Below are 21,443 nucleotides of genomic sequence, written 5' to 3' on the forward strand. Positions count from 1 at the left end.
AGATTATAGGGGTAAAGCCAAGGAAACAGTAGGTATTTAATGTGAAGGATGAATTAAGGCAACCTGTATGAAATCAAGCAGTGGCCACCCTGGCTTTGTTTATTTCAACCAGTTGGCCTACATACACACCACATCAGACAAGTTTAATTAAGGTCAGATCAGAGGAATGGCTAATATTTAAGCACTGGAATCAAATTCAAATTTATCTCAGTTTTCCCCTTTAAAACCTGCTCCCTGTGGGCTACTAGCTTGCTATTCAATTTTGCAGGGGTGTGGCTAGTTCCGGAGGCATCAGCACTTTTTCTCAAACACTTAGCCTCAAGTGATCCTCCTGCCTTGGCCTCCCAAAGTGCTGGGATTACAGGCGTGAGCCACTGTACCCTGCCATCAACACATCTTGTAATAATGACCTAGAACCCTTCACTCTTGTCCTTGAGAATGGGAAAGTGAAAGGCCTCCTAATTTAGAGACCTACTAGACCGTGAAAGCAGAAGGGTCAGCTTCTGGTCATTGAAAAGAAACTGAACCCAACCACGCTTGTTCTGGCCCCTGAATCCTGCACATAGTACAGCTTGTTTCTGTTCTCATTCTGTTTCCTTCTGGGTCCTCAGTGCCTTACATGTGGTCTTGCCCCTAACCGTTGGACCTGGATGAAGTGAAGCATTAGGAAGGGGTTGAAGAAAGTGGTTAAGAACTAAGAACAACAACAACAAAAAAGGTTCATTCTATGGTTCCTGGTAAGCATTGTAGAAGAGGGCATAGCTTTTTTAAAGCATTGACTGGGTTGAACCATCTGTCAGTGTAAAATGGCATCACATAGTATTGCTTTGTTTGTTGCTTTTACATTTTATTCAGATTTGATCTAATTGAAGTCTTTAGTACTAATAATTCCATCATTCTATTTTATGTATCATTCTGTATAAAACACAGATATTGTTGCAGACCTAGTTGCTCTATATTTCTTAATGTCTCCAGTTAAATGGTTGTGAGGTGTTGTCAAGGCACTTCTTTCTTGTGTTACTTTGAGAGAAGGGATGAGGGAACGAAAATAGCAGGATGAGCAATGGAAAAAGGAGGGAGTGGGGTTTTAACCTTGGTCCCCAAGAGGCAGCAAAGGAAAAACAACATAAAGCAAATGAGAAATCCAGAAAGTCATTGAAAGGAGAGGAAAACGCCTCAGGAAATGCAAGAGAAAGCAAAGGCGGAGGGGAGGAAATAGATAGAGCCTGACAGTCCCAGGCATGGGTACTAATGGGACTGGGATAGTCCCAATGGGAGGTGGAGGCATTTTCCAGAAAGATTAAAGCCCGTCACTGCCGGAGACAAAAAGGATGTTGGGAGTAGAGAGTATGAAGAGATGACTGCTCTGCCATGGTCCACTTGCTAGATGCCAGCTTTGCTCCTCCTTTGAGTAGGAGCTAAGAAGGGAAACTGATCCTCTGCATGGGCAGACACATACTGCAGAGCCTGGAAGTAAATCCAACACGGATCCCTTAAAGAAACACAAAGCAGTGTACGGAGGTACATTTCCAACAACTGCCCAGGTGTTCAGGGTTACAGCTGGGCTGAGCTGGGAGTCTCCGTAGATTCAAATGGACTAAGCCTTTGACCACAAAGGAGAAGGGAACAGGCATTTGCTGAGAACCACAGCAATGCTACGGAGAGGATCCTATTACCTCCACTTCACAGGTGAGCAAAGAGACAGAGCATACGGTGACAATACATTATTCATCCCTGCCCAAGGTCACATGGTGGAGAAGTGTGACGCTGGGATTTAAACCCCAGCCTTTCCATCCCCAAGCCTTACCACTTACATCATGCTGGGCACTGTTTCATTTTTTGAAATCTCACCTAGAGCCAACTTCTTTATATACTTTCTCTGAGCTATAACAGGATCCAGCCATGTGCTTAAGTGTCAGCATGTCAGCATTTCAAAAACTGCCACTTCCACATGACCCTAACACCTAGAGCTAAAATTGGATGGGAGCTCAGAGCCCAGGCATCTCTTTCCTTTCCTGATGATTTGATGGGGTGGGGGTGCGGCGGGGAGCCCTGAGTGGGTAGAGTCCAGATTAGGAAATGTATCCTTAACTGGCACTTTGGCTTGTGCTCATGTATTTCTTTCCTTATATTCATAGCCTTATTTAAGAAATATAGACCCCAGAAGAGGAAACACAGTCCATAGGTTTTCCTTCTGGTATCTGGAGGAATTGTGTGATGCGATTAGTTTCTATCTTTGTTAAAACATTTTATGACGTCTTCCATCTGAAATTATTTGAGACTAGAAGCATTTTTAATTAAAAATCAGCTGTTCAGGGGAAGGTAACCAGTATTCATTGTGAGCCTGTTCTGTGTTGGGTGTTTTAATCTGTATTTATTATACTTTTGGGAGGAAGGTATTTACTATGCTTACTTTATAGATAAGGAAACTGAAGTTCAGGGATATTTTAAAAATAGTAGGTGGCAGAGCTGGGATTTCAACCCAAGGACACTTGAATCTTGACTAGGCAGCATGTCAGTCTTTAAGAAGGAAGTGTGGAATTAAGTGGGAATTAAAGGAGGTAAAATCTTGGGGGAGCTTAGAACGGTATCTGTAACATAGTAAGCTTTAAATAAATGTTAAGTATTGTTCCTAGCATTATGACTACTGGAAGACCATCTGTACAACTACCTTTTAAAGAGAATTTCCGATATATTAGTTCCTCAAAGACATCTGGCAGATGGACTAATACTTGGAGATACGACAGTGATTATTATTCTGATGACAACACTGGCACCTTACATTTACAGAATGATTTGGGCTTTGCAGCCTTTGCATTGTGTCCTTTCCAATGTGTCTCCATTCTGAGGGGGCAAAGACAGTCATACAGGTTTCCAGAAGGCTATCGGTTTGTCCTTTCATAGTCAACAGCTGGAAGGAAAGATACAGGAATTGTATGAGTCCTGAGTGCCGGTGGCAGTTTTACAAAGGCAAGCTCGGGCCTTCCTTGTGATTAGCAGAAAACAGTCCCGGTGGAAGATAAGAGACAGAAGGGCTGAGTCAGTTGAAGAAAGCTGGCCTGGAACTCTATCTGATGAAACGTTCCTGAAATTGGTGAAGAGGATCAGGGTGAGCTTATTTCTGAAGACAGGTCTCATTAAGGTAAGATCAGAGGAACTGCTAATATTTAAGGACTGCAGGGTCAAATTCAAATTCATCTCAATTTTCCTCCTTAAAACTTGCTTCATGTGGGCTACTAACTTGCTATTCAATTTTTCGGGGGTTTGGAAAAGTAAGTTACATTTTGGTCATCGTACCCCATACTCTTTGCCTGTCTCTGCTCATGCTGTGCCCGTGTTGTGTGCTTTCTCTGCCTTGCCCCTGCCGCTCGCTCCGCAGGGCTGACTGTAGCTCCTTGTTCCCCATGGAACCTTCCTGAACCGCTCCTCTCCCTCCTCCTCCCCACTCTGGGTTAAGTGCTCCTCCTCTGAGCTCGAGGAGACCCTGGACATACTTCTCTACCTGTATCATACCTCTGTCACTTTGAAGTTATCTTTTTTTCTGCGTTGAAAATATTTATGTGTCTGAGTCTCCTTTTAGACAGGAGTACCTGGGCCTTATTGTCTTCATCAACATAGTGACTGGTATGCAGTAGGCACTCAAGAAAGAGGACTCAAACTGACATGCCTCCAAAACAGAATGAACTGATCTTTTAGTTAACCAAGCAGATGATAGTCAGAATCACATGACTATTAAAAGCAACCTACCTTCACTTTTTTTTCTTTTTTTGAGACAGGGTCTCACTCTTTTGCCCAGGTTAAAAGATGGGTGCAGTGGTGTCATCATAGCTCACTGCAACCTCAGTCTCCTGGACTCAAGCAGTCTTCCTGCCTCAGCCTCCTAAGTAGCTGGGACTACAGACTTGTGCCACCACACCTGACTTCTTCTATTTTTTTGTAGAGATAGGGTCTCACTATGTTGCTCAGGCTGGTCTCAAACTCCTGGGCTCAAGTGATTCTCCCACCTCTGCCTCCCAAAGTGCTAGGATTAGAGGCATGAGCCACTACATCTGGCATTTTTTTTTTTTTTGTACTCTCTCTAATTGCTGAATCTTATTTTGAGGGATAAAAAGATAAAAAGACATCTTGGAAATGAATCTGAAAACCTAAGTATCAAAAGAGATGACAAAATGACCACACGTGACAACGATGAAAGTTTGGGTGATAGATTTTATCTCTCCCAGAAGTAGACTTCCTTGAGTCTACCTCATGTTGCCACTGATTCATTAAATGTCCCTTTAGGTCAACAGCCAGAATTGGAGATAGATGCTGACTTCCACAGCAGCAGGTTGCCTCTAGCAGGTCTTTTGTCCAATTCTAAACTGGGATTCAATCCTTTCATAGGCTATGGTGTGCAGGATTTGAACTTCCTTGGCACATGGATGAAAGAGTGTGATCCAGTTGGTAGCTGAAATTCCGTGTTTATGTAGAAGAACATCTGAAGATTTTTGTCTCCAGTGCAGTCCAGTTACGATCACGCTCGGTATTTAAAGAATGAAGCGAAGCAACCACGGAAAGAGATAAAATGGCAAGAACTCTCTGTCCAGAATCTCTGTAGCTGTTTCAAATCCGAATAGGCTTCATAACTGGAAAAGGAAAATAGGAAGATAGAGGGTGGGGGTGGGGACAGAGATATTAGCATTTATCAACCAGAGTTGGCATGGGATCAGTGGTGTGTCAGCTTTGGAGTGGAGGGAACATAAACTCTTTAGAACAAGATACATGTGGGCTCCTGGCTCTGGCATGTGCAAAATGATGTTGGCACAAAGTTATTCATTGCAACATTGTTTATAGTAGCAAAAGATGGGGAACAACCCAATGTCCCCCAATAGAGGACTGCTAAATTAAATTATGGTTTGTCCATACAACGGAGTAGTGCATACATGGAAAGGAATGAGGAAGCTCTTTATGTGCTGGTATGGAAAGATTTCAAGATACATAAAGAGAAAAACGCAAGGCATGGGACAGTTTGTATAATATGCCATGTTTTGTGTAAAAATGGAAAAGAGTAAGAGCATGTACTCTCTTCACTGGAATACACATAAATGCTAAAAGTGTACAACAAGGAACAAATGAGGTGGTTACCTGTGTATGTGGTGAGAAAGACAAGTGGGGAAAAGTAGATATTTGGGGGTCAGTGGGATGGGAGAGTTTTTATTGTATACCTTTCTATGCTTTTTTATTTTTGAATCATGTGACTGTATTATCTATTTATAAATCAAATCAGACAAGGACCTTGTTCTGCCACCTTGTTATCAGTGGACCCTGGCAAGGTATTTAACACCTCCCAGTGGCAGTTTGGACATTAGGGAAATGGGGATGTTTATATTTGTCTTCCTGGGCTGTTAGGTCACTGGAACAATGGAACATGGCACTAGCCTAGTACATGGGGGAATAGATGCTCGCAAACGTGGAGTCATTTTCCTTCCCCGTGGCAGTGCCAGGATGTCTCTGCCCTGGGCAGGATTGTGATCCACCGGGTCCCATTCCTCAAGAAGCACTTCAGAAGCAACTTTCTCCAGCTTGCCTTGTCATGAATCTGAATGCTCACTCCCATGAAAAATGCCCAGTGACCTCAAAAGTTTAGTAGCCTCTGAACACTCCTCTTGGAGGCGGAGCAGCCTCCAGAAACCTGTTTCCTTTTTTCCCTTGGGTGATTTCTCCCAGCTCAGCTCCTCTTGTCGAGTTAGCTCTCACCCAACCTCCTGGGGAGCAGCTTTCAGAATCCCAGCGAAGTCAGGGGCCGGCGTCCTGTTATCAGGGAACCAAAACTTTTGTCCTGGGGGAAGCCTGGTAAGAGTCCCAGGAGGGGCTTAAGGGGCCAGCCAGGCCTCCAACTGCCAGGCTGGCATTTGATCTCCTGCAGCCTGTGCAGACAGCCCCAGGCAGAGCGTGCGGATGCGCAGAAAGAACAGAGTGTTCCAGGCTGAACAAAGCCAGCTGCAAACTTGCTCAGGCCCTTCCGTCCCCTCGGCGAAGGGACCAAGCGCGGCCTCTAGCGGCCGCTCCTAGACACGCTCTCCGCCGTTCTCAGACTCGGTGGGACTCGTTCGTCTCAAACTAGGCCACAGCTCTGCAGTGTGACACTGTTCTTTGAAAACCTTCACCAGGCTGAGTCGTGGCCCGTCCTGCAGGCGAGTGCGTGAGTCAGGCTGGACCTGTACCACATGCAGCTCGGATCCAGAATTCAGGACCAGGTCGAGTTCCCCAGTGAGCCCAGCTTAACATACAAATGCATGCAGAACTCCTCCCCCAGCTCCTCGCTCGGCCCTACTCTCCGCCTCCAGCCCTGTTCCCCTTCCCACCCCAGTTACCTTGGGCTGCCTGGGGCACTTCATCTCACACAGCGGTTGGCAGCCTTGGTTGCGGCATTCCTTGAAGCTCCTCTGCACAGATCGCGAGACGTGGTCTTTGTTGAATGAATGAAACCATTCACTGGGTAAATTGAGAGTGGATCTGAAGTTGAACCTGACCCATTCACCTTAACCTATCTTCTAGGTTGTTTAAAACCTAGAAAACATGGACTCTTTTCTTGTTACAAATTTTGGTGCTGTGGAATGCTGTGTTGGAAATACTGGTCACATCACTCCGTCAGATTTCATGGAAGATCAGTATAAATTCTCTGTTCCCTACTGAAAAAAACAAACACTTGAGCTCTCATTGGATACATGAAACTGTTTCAGGGACTAGGCACTGCATTTCCTCTGACCCAAGGTGGATCCCGTTAGGGCAATTAAAAGGCTATAACATGGTATTTACGTTTTTCACATATTCCTTTAAATTTCTGTTTTCTATATTACAAGCTACCATCCACAGAGGGTCATAAATCCCCTGGAGAAGTCATATGTTATACCACGTGATTGACTTTGCATCTGTTTTGCAGCTGTTCACTTTGCAGTTTTTATTCTGTCTTTTGGAAACCCTAGAGCGCTTCTCAAACGTTAATGTGCATACGAATCACTTGGGGATCTTGTTAAAATGCAGATTTTTGAGTCAGGAGGTCTAGGGAGGGCTGAGATTCTACAGTTCTAAGGAGAAGCCAGGTGGTGCCAATTCTGCTGCTCCGGACACCACACTTAGAGCAGTGAGGTCATTGAATAATAGGAACAAAAGGATTGTGAGAACACTCACCAGCAGCAGTGAGAACCAGCGTGGCTGTGGGGAGAGTGGTAGGAGGAGTTTTCCTTGGTGATTCTGATCCACTCTTTCCCTCACCCCTACACTTTCCCTTTTCTTGTAAGTTCCCTTTACTGTTGTTTTTCTGGGTTGGTGAGAAACTGTGAGAGCAAAGCCAAAAGCCACGTTGATACAGGATTTGTGGGTAGCATCTTATGCTACTTTAGGTCTTCTGGGCTGGAAGAAAACAAAAAGGTACTGCAGCCAACTATAACTGAAACCAGTGTGACCTCCTTACACTGCACTGTGTCAGCAACCGGAAACAGACCCTAAGCCAATGGCTTCAGTTCCCTCAATTTTGTTTCGCTAATGTGATAGAGAGGTAGCAGGCATCTGCAAGGAACTATCGTATAATCTGCTGCCTCCTTTACCTGCGCTGTGCTCTAAGGCAGGGTTTCTCCACTACAGCACTATTGACATTTTGGGCTGCATAATTGTTTGCTGCAGGGGGGGCCAAGTGTCCTGTGCAATTTTATGATCTTTAGCAGCCCCTCTGGACTCTACTCACTAGATGCCAGTAGCACCCCTCAGCTGTGACAACCAAAAATATCTCCAGATGTTGCCAGATGTCACCTTGAGGGACAAAATTGTCCCTGGTTGCAAACCACTGCTGTAGGATAGGATAAGGTATAGTTTGTCAGTTCTCCTGAATGTCCACCTTCCTCAACATTACCTATCTGCCTTTTCAAATTCCATCTTATTTACCACTTTCTTAGTGGAATGTTTCTAAGTGGGACACCACCAGATGAAGCTTCCAAATAAGTGAAGCCAAGGTGTTTGGGTTTGTATTCTGTGCGGATTCTAACTGATTAGTTCTGGCTACTAGAGACACTGGGTTGATAATGATTCTGAGGCTGTCCAGGTCTACCAGGGGTCCAGGTGCAGGTATAGATTGCAGGTGCCATTATGCTTGCCGTGGGCTTATCTCTTTTCAAATTGTGAATTGCTGCCTTTCCTTGCACCCCAATATTCACTTTGCTGTCGATGGGGCACTAGCTGTGGTCTGATGGAAGGCACATTGGCCTTGGGGTCTAAAGATTCGAGTTGGAATCCCAGCTATGCCACTTACTAACTATGACCTTGAATGAGTGGGTTGATTTACTTTCCCCTCAGCTTGGAAGATGGGCTGTTCATTCCCAGCTCATAAGGTGTGTGTGAGGATTAGAAGAGATGACAGATGAAAGCATCGAAATAGTACCTCAACATCCTATGGGCATTACTTAATATTCTAAAAGTAGATATCTATAATGTTGGCCTAGAATTATCAAGAAAAATTTAAACTATGTTTTATGTTTTGTTTAAAATTGTAGGAAGGCATAGACTTCAGAAAGATTTTTGTTTGTTTGTTTGTTTGTTTGAGACAGTCTCTGTTGCCCGGCTAGAGTGCAGTGGTGTGATCATAGCTCACAGCAACCTCCAAGTCCTGGGCTCAAGTGATCCTCCTGTCTCAGCCTCTCAAGTAGCTGGGACTACAGGCACTCACCGCTATTCCTGGCTAAGATTTTTTTTTTTTTGTAGAAATGGGGCATTTCGATATGTTGCTCAGGCTGGTCTTGAATTCCTGGCATCAGGTGATCCTCCTGCCTTGGCCTCCCAAAGTGCTAGGATTACAGGCATGAGCCACTACACCCGGAAGATTTATTTTTATAAATAAAAAATATACTTCAAACAAAGTTTGAGTACTTTAAGGTGTTAATTCCACTTTGTGGCCTGCTTCCTTCCCCAAGACTAACTTGTTAGAGGTCAAGAGCCATGCCCATACTTGTTTCCACTCCTATTGGAACACACTGTAAGAACGCAATGAGTACTCGTTGGTTGATTGAGCTTCTCTGTAGGCATTGGGGAAAAAAATGGGGTAAACTCAATTGTTTCATAATCATCATGCTGTTCCCACCCTGCACAATTATTGCTTCTGTCTTCAAAGCCAAACATTCCCTGCTGATTTTCTGTATTGTTTGCTTTTTTTCTTCTTTGGAGAAAATGAAATCTATGCATGGAGAGCAACCTTGCCGAGAACATTTGTTTCTTTTCTATATTGTCTCTCCATGCCACTAACGTTGCCTGCCAGCTCCCTTCAGGTACTAATCATAATTATAGATCTTCAAGAGTTAAGTGAATTTCATCCCTTGTGACCAGCTATGAAAATCATTGATTGTATCAAGGATTTGCTATCTGTTGAGATGACTTATTAGGGAAGGCCTAATGAGCTCTCGAAGCCTGGTCCAGGGACCAGCAGCATCAGTATCACGTGGGAGCTTGGCAGAAATGCAAATTTTCAGGCCCCACTAGGACCTGAATTAGAAACACAAGGGGCGGGACCCAGCCATCTTGGTTAACAAGCCCTCTAGGTGATTCTGATGCTTGGTCAGATTTGAGATCATGCTCTAAAATACCAGCCTTCATCCACCTCACCTCTTACTGCAGTGCAGGAGGAGTGGGGGGCATGTTCTCAGTTCAGAATATTTGAACTATAAAATCTAGAGAGATAACTAAACTTCATAGAAAGAGCACAGCCTGAGATAAACCTGGATCTAAGTTCTGACTCTGCCACTTATTACCTACGTGTCTTTCAGTGTAGTATTAATACACCTAAATATTATTAACCATTTTGTCACTCAGTGTCCTTAATACTTTCCTGAAAGAGCTGTCCTGAAGACAGAATGAGCTCATGTGTGTAAAAGTACCTAGTACAAAACTTCACACAGAAAAGGCTAAATGTCAGGTCCCTTGCCCTGATGTTTAGGCACCAGAGGCATTCCCACCTGGAAAAATGTGTCTTCCTGTAATAACCACATTCATGCTTAGAACCAAATATTTCTATACCATTTTACTGTAGGTATGTTACGGGTTAAAAATAAACTTAATAGGCTTTTGCGTGCTGGCCTGGGAACTTTATTATCCATTTATTTCACCAGTTAGTAATGCCTTTGAAAAGTACAATACAACTTCCCTATGGGGAAATATATTCCAAGTTCCAAAAAGGTAATTTATGCATGACTTTTGTGACATGCTCTACTCATTAGATGTTTCTATGCATATATTATATCTTTAATGTAATCCAGATAGTCAAACTTAAGGAGCTAGGGATTTGGAAGCTGCATAAAATGAGTGCCTTTCTTCAATACTAATAAGTACTCTTTGTAAGCAAGTAAAACTCAAAGGAAAGCACAGTTGTGACTTGTTTTTGGTGCTAACTATGCTCAGCTGAAAACAAAGTTGTCAGCCATTAGGGCAAAGCAGGGCTGACTGCGGCATACAGGAAAGTGGAAACTCGCGTGCAGTTTGGACTCCTATTTGGCCACGAAGGCAAACCCATTGTCTGCAGGATAAATCTTCACTGAGCATCCTGGCACCTCAGTAGCCACATCATATGGTAGCTTCGGTGCTATATAGTTTAAGGGCAAAAGCTTCAGGTCTCTGAAATGAAACTTTCACATTTTCTGCCAAAGAGGAAATGCAAGTATTGTGAGAAGAATCCTCAACTTTTATTCAAGGTCCATGATAAGTTTTCTCCTCCTTAAAATTGGCCTGTGAAAATTTAAGTGGTTGTTTCTCAAGGACACTGCAGATTTACTTGAGGCAGTGTGGTAGAGTAGGCAGCGTATGCCTATGGGGCAGATATGTCAGTAGCCCTGGCCTTACATGTTGCATGTGATCTGATCTTGAACAGGTCATGCAACCGTTGTCAGCCTAAGTTTTCTCTTCTGTAAGGGGTAATAATAGTGATACTCAACTTTCCTAATTCACAGGGCTATTGCAAGAACAAATGAGATGCTGTATATGAACATCTTACCCATGTCTTTATGGGCATGGAGTATTTAGCCAGAAAAAAATCTTACAAAGGTTGCAAGTGTATCTTTTTTGACCACAGGAGGCCCTTTCGATAGCAGAACAAACAGGAAACAACTATATATGGAATGAACATGAATAACAGGAGAGATTTTTCCAGCCAATGTTTAATCTAGGAGTTCTGTTTTTCTACTTACAGCCCAGGACTCTCTATAGCTGGAGAAGGTGTTCATATGTGTTTGTCACAGGTGTGGAAATTTTTAGCAGTTAATGGGAACCAATTAACTGGAGCCATACAAATACACTTGAAGGATCTGAACTTGAAAAACTGTAAACAACAAAGCCGTATGGAAGTTAACATAGCAAAACAGTAAAATGATGGTTGTCCTGTCACTGACAACTATCCTTTACCCATGCTGGCAGAGATCTGGAGGTTTAGTCTCTGAGGTTTAGCCTCTGGGTGGGATATTTCAGACATTTTGTGGGTGAGCACAACACCAATGAACACTGTACCCAAAACAGGGATTAAGTGTCTGTGTGCACACTAAATTCAGAATGAAGGATCTCATTGCCCTGTTCCTCTGGTTGGCTCCCAGAACAGGGTACCAGGTCTCTTACCTCCCAGCTGGAGGCTGGAGGGCTGTCCTTTGAGAAATTGATTAATCCAAGAGGAAAGACCAAAATATACTGACTTCAGGGTTTTACCCCAACTGGCACCATCCATATAGGCCTATAGTGGAGGTCAAAGTCCACAAGGCTCAGCATATGCTCAGATCTTCAAATCAGGTTTTCTTCTCTACTGGTTACTGTGAGTAGCTGGCCAAGACAGACTAGTTATCTGAGAAAAGTCTCTAATATGGTAGGTTGAGATGAAAAAGCAAACAAACAACAGCTTAGAGAATACACAGACAAGACAGAGAGAAAAAAGTAATAAAAAAATAACCTATTACTAAAATTCTCAGAAGGAAAAGAGAGGACACACATCTATGAAAAAAGAACAAGATGCTGTAAAAAAATATTCAGAGGATAAAAATGTGTTTCTGGAAATGAAAAAGATGATACTAGAAATTAAAAACTCAATGGAAGAAAAGAAAATCACCCAGAAAGTAGAATAAAACATATAGAATAAAAATGGAAGAAAGTTGAAGGACCAAGAGAGAGACCTAATATTGGAATAACGTGAGTTTCCAGAATGAATTCCAGAGGAATAAAAGGAGAGGAAATCATCAAAGAATTCAAGAAAATTTCTCTGAATAGGACATGAGTTGCCAGATTGGAAGCATCTGTTAGCCTTACAGCAAAATGGGTAAAGGTAGACTTACAATAAGGCACATATTGTGAAAATTCAAAACACTGGGAACAAATAAAAAGTTTCCACAAGCTTCCAAAGGAGGGGGGGGAATGATAAATACAAAGGATTGGGAACAAAAGTGGCTTTGGACTTTTCAATAGCAATTTTGAGGGCCAGAGGATAATAGAGCAGTGCCTTCAAAATCCTGAAGGAAAATTATTTCCATCCTAGAATTCTATGCCCAAACCATCACTTCAATTTAAGAGTTCAAAAACTACATTTTCAGGCATGCAAAATCTCAAAAACTCTGTCTCATGCAACCTTTCTCAAGAAGCTCATCTCAAGTAAGATGTACCCCACCAAAAATAAGAGAACAAGCCAAGAAAGCAGACAGCATGGGACACAGTAATTAGGAGATGCAGTTAGCAAGGAGAGCGTCTGCTGCAGGATGAGAAGATCCCAGAATGGATCTGCGCTTGCAGGGTGGCCAACTGGTGCAGACTGGAGGAGTGGCCTCAAGACAGGTTGAGTGTTGCCATCAACAGGTTCCCCACTGCTATTTACATTTCTTTCAACTTTAGGACAGCATGTCTGGGCTTCATATTATCTTCTTAACTTGGCTTGTCTTGACCACATATGGCTGAAATTCCTACATGCGCTGCTGCTTAGGTCTGCTGGGGAAATCCATTTCACCCCACAGAATTTTTCTGTTTTCACTTACTTCAGGGGCTAGATGATGAGGGCTCAGGTCATGGCCAGTGGAGAAGCAGAACATACTCAGCGGTGCCTCCAGAGTGCTAGACATCCTGTGCCTGGCCCATACCGCAGTCCCACCAGCCGTGGCAAGGCCTGTGTTTCCCAGCACTCGTTGACATGCCTTGGCCCTAGGACTTCACCAGAAGGGGCTTTCGTAAACACTCAGGGAAGCTGAAACCAGACTGTGACCCGGGGACTTCTGTTCTGCTTCCCTTTTCTTGGAAGCCCTTCATCTAAAACTGGTGACATTGCTTGTGCCTTACGTGACTAGAGTTGTACCGATTGCTGAGTTTTAAACAATGAAACAACATGTAATTTTTAGGGATACATGTATTTGTGTTACAATTTTTTAAAAACCTGCAAGGGAATGCTTAACATTAAAGTCAGGGTAGTGATTAACCCTCCAGGGATTATATTTTTAATCTATCTATATATTTATATGTATAAAGAGAGAGAGAAATCAAACTTTTAAAACGGACCTAAAGTTATCCAATAGATGGGGACTTCCTAGAGCGGATGCTTGAGTGATGCTGAGCCCCAAGTGGAAGGCTTAAGGTAGAATTGTTTTGATTCTGATAGTGGGGAGGAAACTCCTAGTTACTTAGGTATTAAATTCTCCTAGGAACCTTTTCTTTCTGACTTGCAGGGGCCTGTTCTTCAAGGACTGAGTCATGGGAAACATCAGGAAAGGTGTAGTTAGTTCTGTACCAGCTGCGGGGCTGTTCTAATAGTCTCTGCCTTGATTCAGATACTACTGGGGGGAAAAGCCCCTAATTATAGTCAGCTACTGACTCACAACCATACTTTGCTTGTGGTTATTTCCTCTGAGAAGAAAATATGTGGTATTTTTGCCTCATGGGTGTGTATGCGTGTGTTGTTTGTTATCTCTCCAGAACATCTTTATGTGACCTTTAGCCGTAGGGTTGGGCCTTCCTAGGAGCTCTTTAAGTTGGCTCCACTGTGCATGTGGCTCCTGGATTGCTTTCTCAGCCACACCCAGAATATGGGTGTGGCTTTGCAAGGCGCAGCTCTCAGGGCTGTCATTTCACACTCCCTGCTGTGGTCAGTAGTGACCGAACAGGCTTTGGAAACTCACCTGCTCCTGAGTTCTAGTCGGGACTCATGAGGGTACCAGGGCCAGAAACCCAGCACACAGACGGAAAGACAAAGGGGATTTGCAGGCATACTTAACTGCAGAGCACTGGAGGGGATTCAGGTACAGCTGGATCCGAACGCCCTACCGAAATCACTGGAAGCTGTTTCTGTCTGCTTTCTTCTGTGCTGGCTTCTTTTCAGGCAGGCTTTCCTCCATCTGGTGCTCTGGAGCAGCTGCAGGCTTGTGTTTTACTTATTAACTCCAGTCTAAAAAGAACTCTTTCTCAATAATGCCAGAAAAGTCCGGGGGTGTCAATTGGTCTCACTCGGTCTGTGTGACCATCACTGAGGCAACCACGTTGGCTAGGGTTACGGGGTGGTCTCACCCACAGGGTGCACATGCCCACTCCATTTCCTGCAGGGACTTAGATCTCCCACATGACGTGGGCTGAGAAGAGAAACATAGCTTTCATTATAACAGCTATTTGTACATAAAAACTACTCCAGAGTTAATTTTGGATAACTAATTTTTGAATACAGTGATGTTTGAAATGATAGATTATAAATCTAATTTATAAGTATCATTGTTTTCTCTGACCCTCTATGGATTTCTACACTTAACAAAAACATGCTTTCAATTCAGATGAGTACAGAAAGTCTCTTTTGATAAAGCAGCCAGACAGCAATAGAGCCCTTATGTCTTTATACTGAGTGGAAGAAAACTCAGCGGAAGAAAACTCAGCAGAAGAAATCTTCTGCTTCTGATACATCCTAGATCACAGTTTCGTCTGACTTGGGGCCTTCAGTTCAATTTGATTCATTGAAAGCCCACGAAAAGATTTTGGTCTAGTTCAAAGGCTCACTCATTTAGTTTTCTTGCCGAAGGGATTTCTAACACAGGACCTGGAAAAAGAAAGTGTTTTTTGGTCTAAGGAGCTTGTTCCAAAGTTTCTCCTTTATTAAAGAGCAGCTCACATTCCTGATTTCCTATTTCCCCCTCTCTGTGGGGGCTTGTACTATTACCTTCCATTGCATGGGGTGTAAGATGTATCAGGAGATGTGCTGCTTAGTTTTAATTCCTGGCTCTGCCCTTTATTGACTGCGATTTTGTCCGAGAATTAGTCACCCTGTGACCGTCCAGGTTTCTGTGTCCTCCCCCTGCATAGGATAGCCTACAGAAACTGCTCAGGACGGCGCCGGGCACATAGCGAGCCCTGTGTGGGTATTTGCTCCCGTTATTGTTATTTCCTCAGCTCTCAACACACTTAACCACAGGCCTGTTTTAGTTCTGGTTGAGATGAAGCTTGGAGGGCTGAGGGCAGATGCCTGAAGCTAAGCAGCTTATTACAAGTAGAATAGAAATAGATGAGAGGAAACCAAAGCGCTTTTCTCTTTAGATAGTTATCAAACCACGCTTCGCTGCAGACTATGGGCTTGGGTATGGCCAGAGATCAAAGGCCCTCTTATGTGCAGCGACATTTCTGAGCACAGGGCTGAGTTATAAAACTCTTGAATGGAAGGTCTTGGCACTTGGAACACAGCTTGGGCTAGAAGGGCAGGTTTTTTATAGAGGCGACTCATGGAACTGCTTATGCTTATGGAGAGTCCAGACTGTTATGACTCATTTGTCTCTTTATTGCTTTGGACCAAGAACTGTTGTTTCCTTTTAAGTCCGTTCGTAGGAGCTGAGCTACAGACGAGGGCCAAGATACTCTTTCAGGGCTGGGCGCGGTGGCTCACGCCTGTAATCCTACCACTCTGGGAGGCTAAGGTGGGAGGATTACTTGAGGTCAGGAGTTCGAGATCAGCCTGAGCAAGAGTGAGAGACCTCCGTCTCTACCAAAAATAGAAAAACCAGCCAGGGTGGTGGCACGCACCTGTAGTCCCAGCTACTAGGGAGGCTGAGGCAGGAGGATCGCTTGAGCCCAGCAGTCTGAGTTTGCAGTGAGCTATGATGACGCCACTGCACTCTAGCTGGAGTGACAGAGCCAGACTGTGTCTCAAACAAAACCAAACAAAACAAAACCCAAAAAAACTCTTTCAGGAAGACAGAGTAGCTACAGTGAGTGTGAACGGGACAAGCAGGATAAAGATTTTATTTTACTGGGGGGTAGAATTTCTTTTGGAAACTGGAAGCATCCTTAAAATCTTTAACTGCAGAGAAGCTTTCCTTTTGCCTGTCTGCCATTTTCATTCTCTGAAATCCCAAGCCAAATTTGATTGTGTGGTAAGTAGAGGACAGTAGAACAGCTTTGGAAAGCAGAAATGGATGTGTCTGGGCTGGCTCTAGGGAGCAAAGAGGGGGTCACTTGGAGTCCAGTTTGCCTGAGGTCCTGTGAGGTCTCCCGGGAGAAACCGTGAAGGGGACTTTTGGACTGATGGTGGGACCCAGTACAGTAGGCAGACTTCGAGGACAGGTTCCAGTGTTCTCCAGCTCCTCGTACTTACGCCTTTGTGTCATCTCCTTCCCTTGTGTTTGGGCAAGACCTCACCAATAGAATACGACAGAAGTAATGAGATGTCACTCCCATGGTTAGGTTGCAAGAGGCTGTGATTTCTACCTTGCTAGGAATCTCTCTCTTGCTGCCACTTCCTTGTTCTTTCTCTTGCCTTCTCTGCTCGTGTGCTTGGATGAAATCATGTTGGAGAGACCCAAGTGGCAAGGAACCAAGGATGGCTTCTGGCCAACATCCAGAAAAGAACTGCGACCCTCAGCCCATAAGGAACTGAATCCTGCCAGCAGCACTGCGTGAGTTTGGAAGTGCATCCTGTCCCAGTTGAACTTGGGGTTGACTGTAGCCCTGGCCATCGCCTTGATTTCTGTCTTGTGAGAAGTCCTGAAACAGAGGACCCAGTTTGCCTGAATTCCTGACCCCTCAAAACCATGAGATAATAAATGTGTGCTGGTTTAATCTGCTAATTGTAGGGGTAATTTTCAATGTGTCAATAGATAACGAATATGTCAGGTTAATAAAATTTACTGTCTGGAACAAAGAGGGAAACAAAGACTACGTCCAAACTCTGGGGTTTTCAATACTCTTAGTGAGTTTGGAACTCACAGTGAAGTAGCAGATCATCCAGAATTCAAGGAGACAGGGGTTCTTGGTCTCTGAGGGACCCAGGCTAATGTTGGTATGGTCTCTACAGAATACCTGGGGGTTATCCCAAGACCTCTGGGAAAGAACCATAAGAGCCAGGATTTCTTTGGGGACCCTCAGTAGAGTTGTAGTCACTGCTTGGGAGAGAATCTCCCCCTTGGTGGCCAGGAGCAGAAAGTGTTAAGTGTGGACAGAGACAGAGGCAAGCCCAAGTCTTTGTTTTTTTTGAGACAGAATCTTGCTCTGTCTATTCTATTGCCACCAAACTTAGTGTAGACTGCTACACTTGGTGACATTTTATAATTTTTTGTACTTTTCAGTATGTTTGAATGATTTCATAATTTAAAATTTTAATTAAAGCAAAATTGCATGTACAGTAAAAATGTGAACAATATAAAAATAAGCCTTGAAGAAGAGAAATATTAATATTATTACATTGCTTCTCTTTAGGTACTGAAATTATGTGTGATTTTTTTTTCTTCATTCATATCTATTCAGATTTCCCACATTGAGCATTATTCATTTAAATTTGTGGTTGTTTGACTGAAATGTGGTCCTCATCCTCTGCTGGCCCTGGTATGGCATTTCTTCTAGGCTGCTTTGAAGACTCCTTCAGCATTTGCTGCTTCCATAGCTCCTCTCTCTGCAATCTTCACCTTTCTTTGTGACTCTTCTCCTCCTGACCACGAGGTAGCCCCATTCTGAAACCAGAACTATCAATAAGTGAAGACTTCATCTCCTGTAATAACATTGACTGAGGCAAGAAAGACATTTGTTTTTCTCTCACGTAAAATACATCTGCAGGTGGTCAATCAGGGCTGGTTTGGCAATTCCATTAATTCAGCAGCATCATCGGGGATGCAACTTCTAGCTCTCTACTCTACCATTCCTGGGATGCCTTTGTGTTTCCAAAATGATTGTTGGATGCAATTAATAAATTAATACAGCATTAAATTAATATAGTATAGTATTGCAACATGTAGTTTATTTATTCCCTAAAGATGGGAAAAATTGGTTATTTTAATTTTTACTGCTATAAACAATGCTGCAATAGACGTATTTACTTACACATGACTTCTTGTGAACATGTGAGTTTCATAATCTACTCCTCAGTATGTAATTATCAGTCGATAGAAGGCAATTTACAATATTAATAAATATTGCCAAATTGTTCATTAAAGTGGCTAAACTGATTTACACCTCCACTAGCAGTGAATAATATCTTTCTTATTTTTTAAAAAATTTTATTTTAAATGCCTGCTTCCTTTTTCCTTCATGTAATTTCTTATTCTTGACATTTTCATGAACACTTAGTATTATCAGACTCTTGTTGCCAAATTATGGGTGTAAAATTATATTTTATTGTTTTAATTTCATTTTCCTTGAATATCATTTTATATATTCATTGGGCATTTATGTTTCTGTTTATGTAAATTCCCTTATTGCATTCTTTGCCCATTTTCTGTTTTTGAGACAGAATCTCGCTCTGTTGCCTAGGCTGGTATGCGGTGTCGTGGTCATAGCTCACTGCAGGTGCAAACTCCTGGGCTCAAGCGATCCTCCTGCCTCAGCCTCCCAAGTAGCTGGGACTATAGGCATGCACCACCACACATGGCTAATTTTAAAATTTTTTGTAGGGACAGGGTCTTACTGTGTTGGCTAGGCTACTCACAAACTCCTGGCCTCAAGCAATCCTTCCACCTTGGCCTCCCAAAGTGCTGGGATTATAGGCGTAAGCTACCATGCCTGAACTTCTGTACTCATTTTTAATTGTTTTTTTCTTTTATTATTTTGTAAGATTTCTTTACCCTAGATGATTAATCTTTGTTTATTATATGCTTATCTGTGGCTGGACTTTTATTTTTGTTGTGGGCTCCTTTTTTATACAGAGATTATAATTTTTTTTCCTTTTCTTAATCTCAAAGTACTACAGGGGTACAAATGTTTTTGTTTACATGTACTGATTTTGTCATGCTTGAGTCAGGGTTGTAAGTGTTCCCATCACCCAGACAGTGTTCATTGTATCCTTTAGGTAGGTTTTCACCCATCCCTTCCTCCCCCGCCCCCTTCCTGATTTCCACTGAGTTTTACTTTCCTCTGTGCACGTGTGCTCATCAGTTAGTTCTAATTTAATAGAAAATACATGTGGTGTTTGTTTTTCCATTCTTTATATACTTCACTTGGGATAATGGTTTCCACTTTCATTTAAATTGTTGCAAAAGTCCTTAATTCATCCTTTTTCATGGCTGAGTAGTACTCCACAGTATGCATATACCACATTTTATTAATCTACTCATAAATTAATGGGCACTTGGGTTGATTCAACATCTTTGCAATTGTGAATTGCTGCAATAAACATTCGAGTGCAGGTGTCTTTTTGATAGAAAGACTTCTTTTCCTTTGAGCAAATGCCCAATAGTGGGATTGCTGAATCAAATGGTAGGTCTACGTTTAGTTCTTTGAGGAATCTCCATACTGTTTTCCACAGAGGTTTACTAACTTGCAGTCCCACCAGCAGTGTAAAGCCTTCCTTTCTCTCTGCAACCACACCAGCACAGAGATTATACTTTTAATTTGTAAACTTTAACAATTGTTCTCCTCATAGTTTGTGGTTTTGTTGTGCCTTATGAATTACTTTCCTACTGTAATAGCATAAAATGGCATTCTCTTATATTTGGTTCCCAAAGCACTAGAAATACTGTTTTTCACATTTTCAATTTGTTACATGTGTGGTAGGGTCTAATTTATCATTTTCTTCATGAAGCCATCTGTCCTGGTGCTATATTTTCAATTGTGTTTTCTTTCCCCAGTGGTTTGGAAGCCTCTGCTGTTGAGTCCCAGGTTGCCGTTTATATGTGGGTGGGTCCGTTTCAGGACTTCTTATTCTATTCTCTTGGCCTATTTTTCTGTCTTGGTGCCTGTTCTATTTTCTTCACTCAACATTATTTCATAGGAATATGTGAGGAAATTTAAAGGCTGCCAGCAGTGTCTGGGGCACTGAGAGCACAGCTGAACTAGGGTTTTTTTTTTTCCCTTCTGTTTTGGGTTTTAGTTTTATTTGATAAATAACAATTGTGTATATTTATGGAGTACAATGTGGTGTCTTGATATGTGTATACATTGCAGAAAGATCAAATCAGGCTAACTTTGAGTCTGGATTCCCGGTGGACAGAATGGGCAGAGACTCAAGAACCAGAGATTATTCTAGAACACTCTGGGTCGTCCCTCTCACTAAGTACTATGAGCATGCTACACAGCTGGAGTTGTATGTGTTTTGGGGGGAAAGGAAAGGGGAACTTTAACCTGTCCTAGTCTCATATTTTTCTACCTGAAAGTTTATCTGAATTATTGAAATTTTTACCACAGCATAGATTATTAAAAATTAAACCATATCATAGAAGAGGCAACACACTTATGTATCAGAGGAGGGAATGGGTTTAAAGAAATACGACTTTTCTCTACTTTACCTCATAGAGTAATGGAATGAGAGGCTAGAAGAAATCTTTGAGATCATCTAGTACGTGTCTCCCATTTTCCAAATGGGCAGGGTAACTATATCCAGAGATGCCTGGGACAGTCCCAGTTTATGCCAGTTGTTTCAGAATAATCATCGAGAGCACTTCTTTTCACTGTCAAAATGTCTTGGTTTGGGTAATAAATTATTTGGTTACCATATTGATGAGAAAACTGAGATTCCCAGAAGTTTAAGTGACTTTTGTTTTTGTTTAAAAAAATATCCATTAATTACAACTGAAGAATGTTGACAATAGATGTCCCCAACACTTGCCCTAGGAAATATGTACAAATGTAAAAATATATACAAATCTTTTTTAAGTATGATGTGAATTTGAGGTCTTATTAACAACACACCTACGAAAATTTAATTAGTATTTAATTGGTTTTAAGACACATAATGGGTGACAAAATTGTTGAAAACAGAACTAAACTAAGCACTGAGTTAAGTAATTTACAAAAGGTCACACAAATATTGTAGGTGGTGTCATGAGGGCCAGAGGTCAAGTCTCTTAACTATTTATTGCTCTTTCTATGTTGCTTCCTTTTACAATTTTTATTGTAGGGTCCTGGCAAAATGCTGGGCTGAGCTAATGTTTACCCCTATGATCTACTAAAAATGTATAGAAATGATAGATAAACTATACATATTATATATATGTAAAATATTATGTAAGGATATAGAT

General features: G+C 42.4%; 1 long non-coding RNA gene across 3 annotated transcripts; it reads right to left on the minus strand.

The window, feature by feature from the left end:
• Positions 1 to 4,240: 4,240 nt before the first annotated feature.
• LOC123644779 lies at positions 4,241 to 14,393 on the minus strand. 3 transcript variants are annotated; one of them, XR_006737254.1, is made up of 4 exons: positions 14,293 to 14,393; positions 7,171 to 7,392; positions 6,354 to 6,671; positions 4,241 to 4,625 (listed from the first exon to the last, which is right to left on the minus strand). It is a non-coding gene; the product is annotated as an uncharacterized LOC123644779 (long non-coding RNA). The 3 variants fall into 3 exon arrangements; XR_006737255.1 differs by lacking the exon at positions 14,293 to 14,393 and adding an exon at positions 11,202 to 11,239; XR_006737253.1 differs by lacking the exon at positions 14,293 to 14,393 and having other exon boundaries at positions 7,171 to 8,349.
• Between the last annotated feature and the right edge of the window lie 7,050 nt (positions 14,394 to 21,443).

This window comes from Lemur catta, chromosome 9 (assembly GCF_020740605.2).
Source record: "Lemur catta isolate mLemCat1 chromosome 9, mLemCat1.pri, whole genome shotgun sequence".
NCBI lineage: Eukaryota > Metazoa > Chordata > Mammalia > Primates > Lemuridae > Lemur > Lemur catta.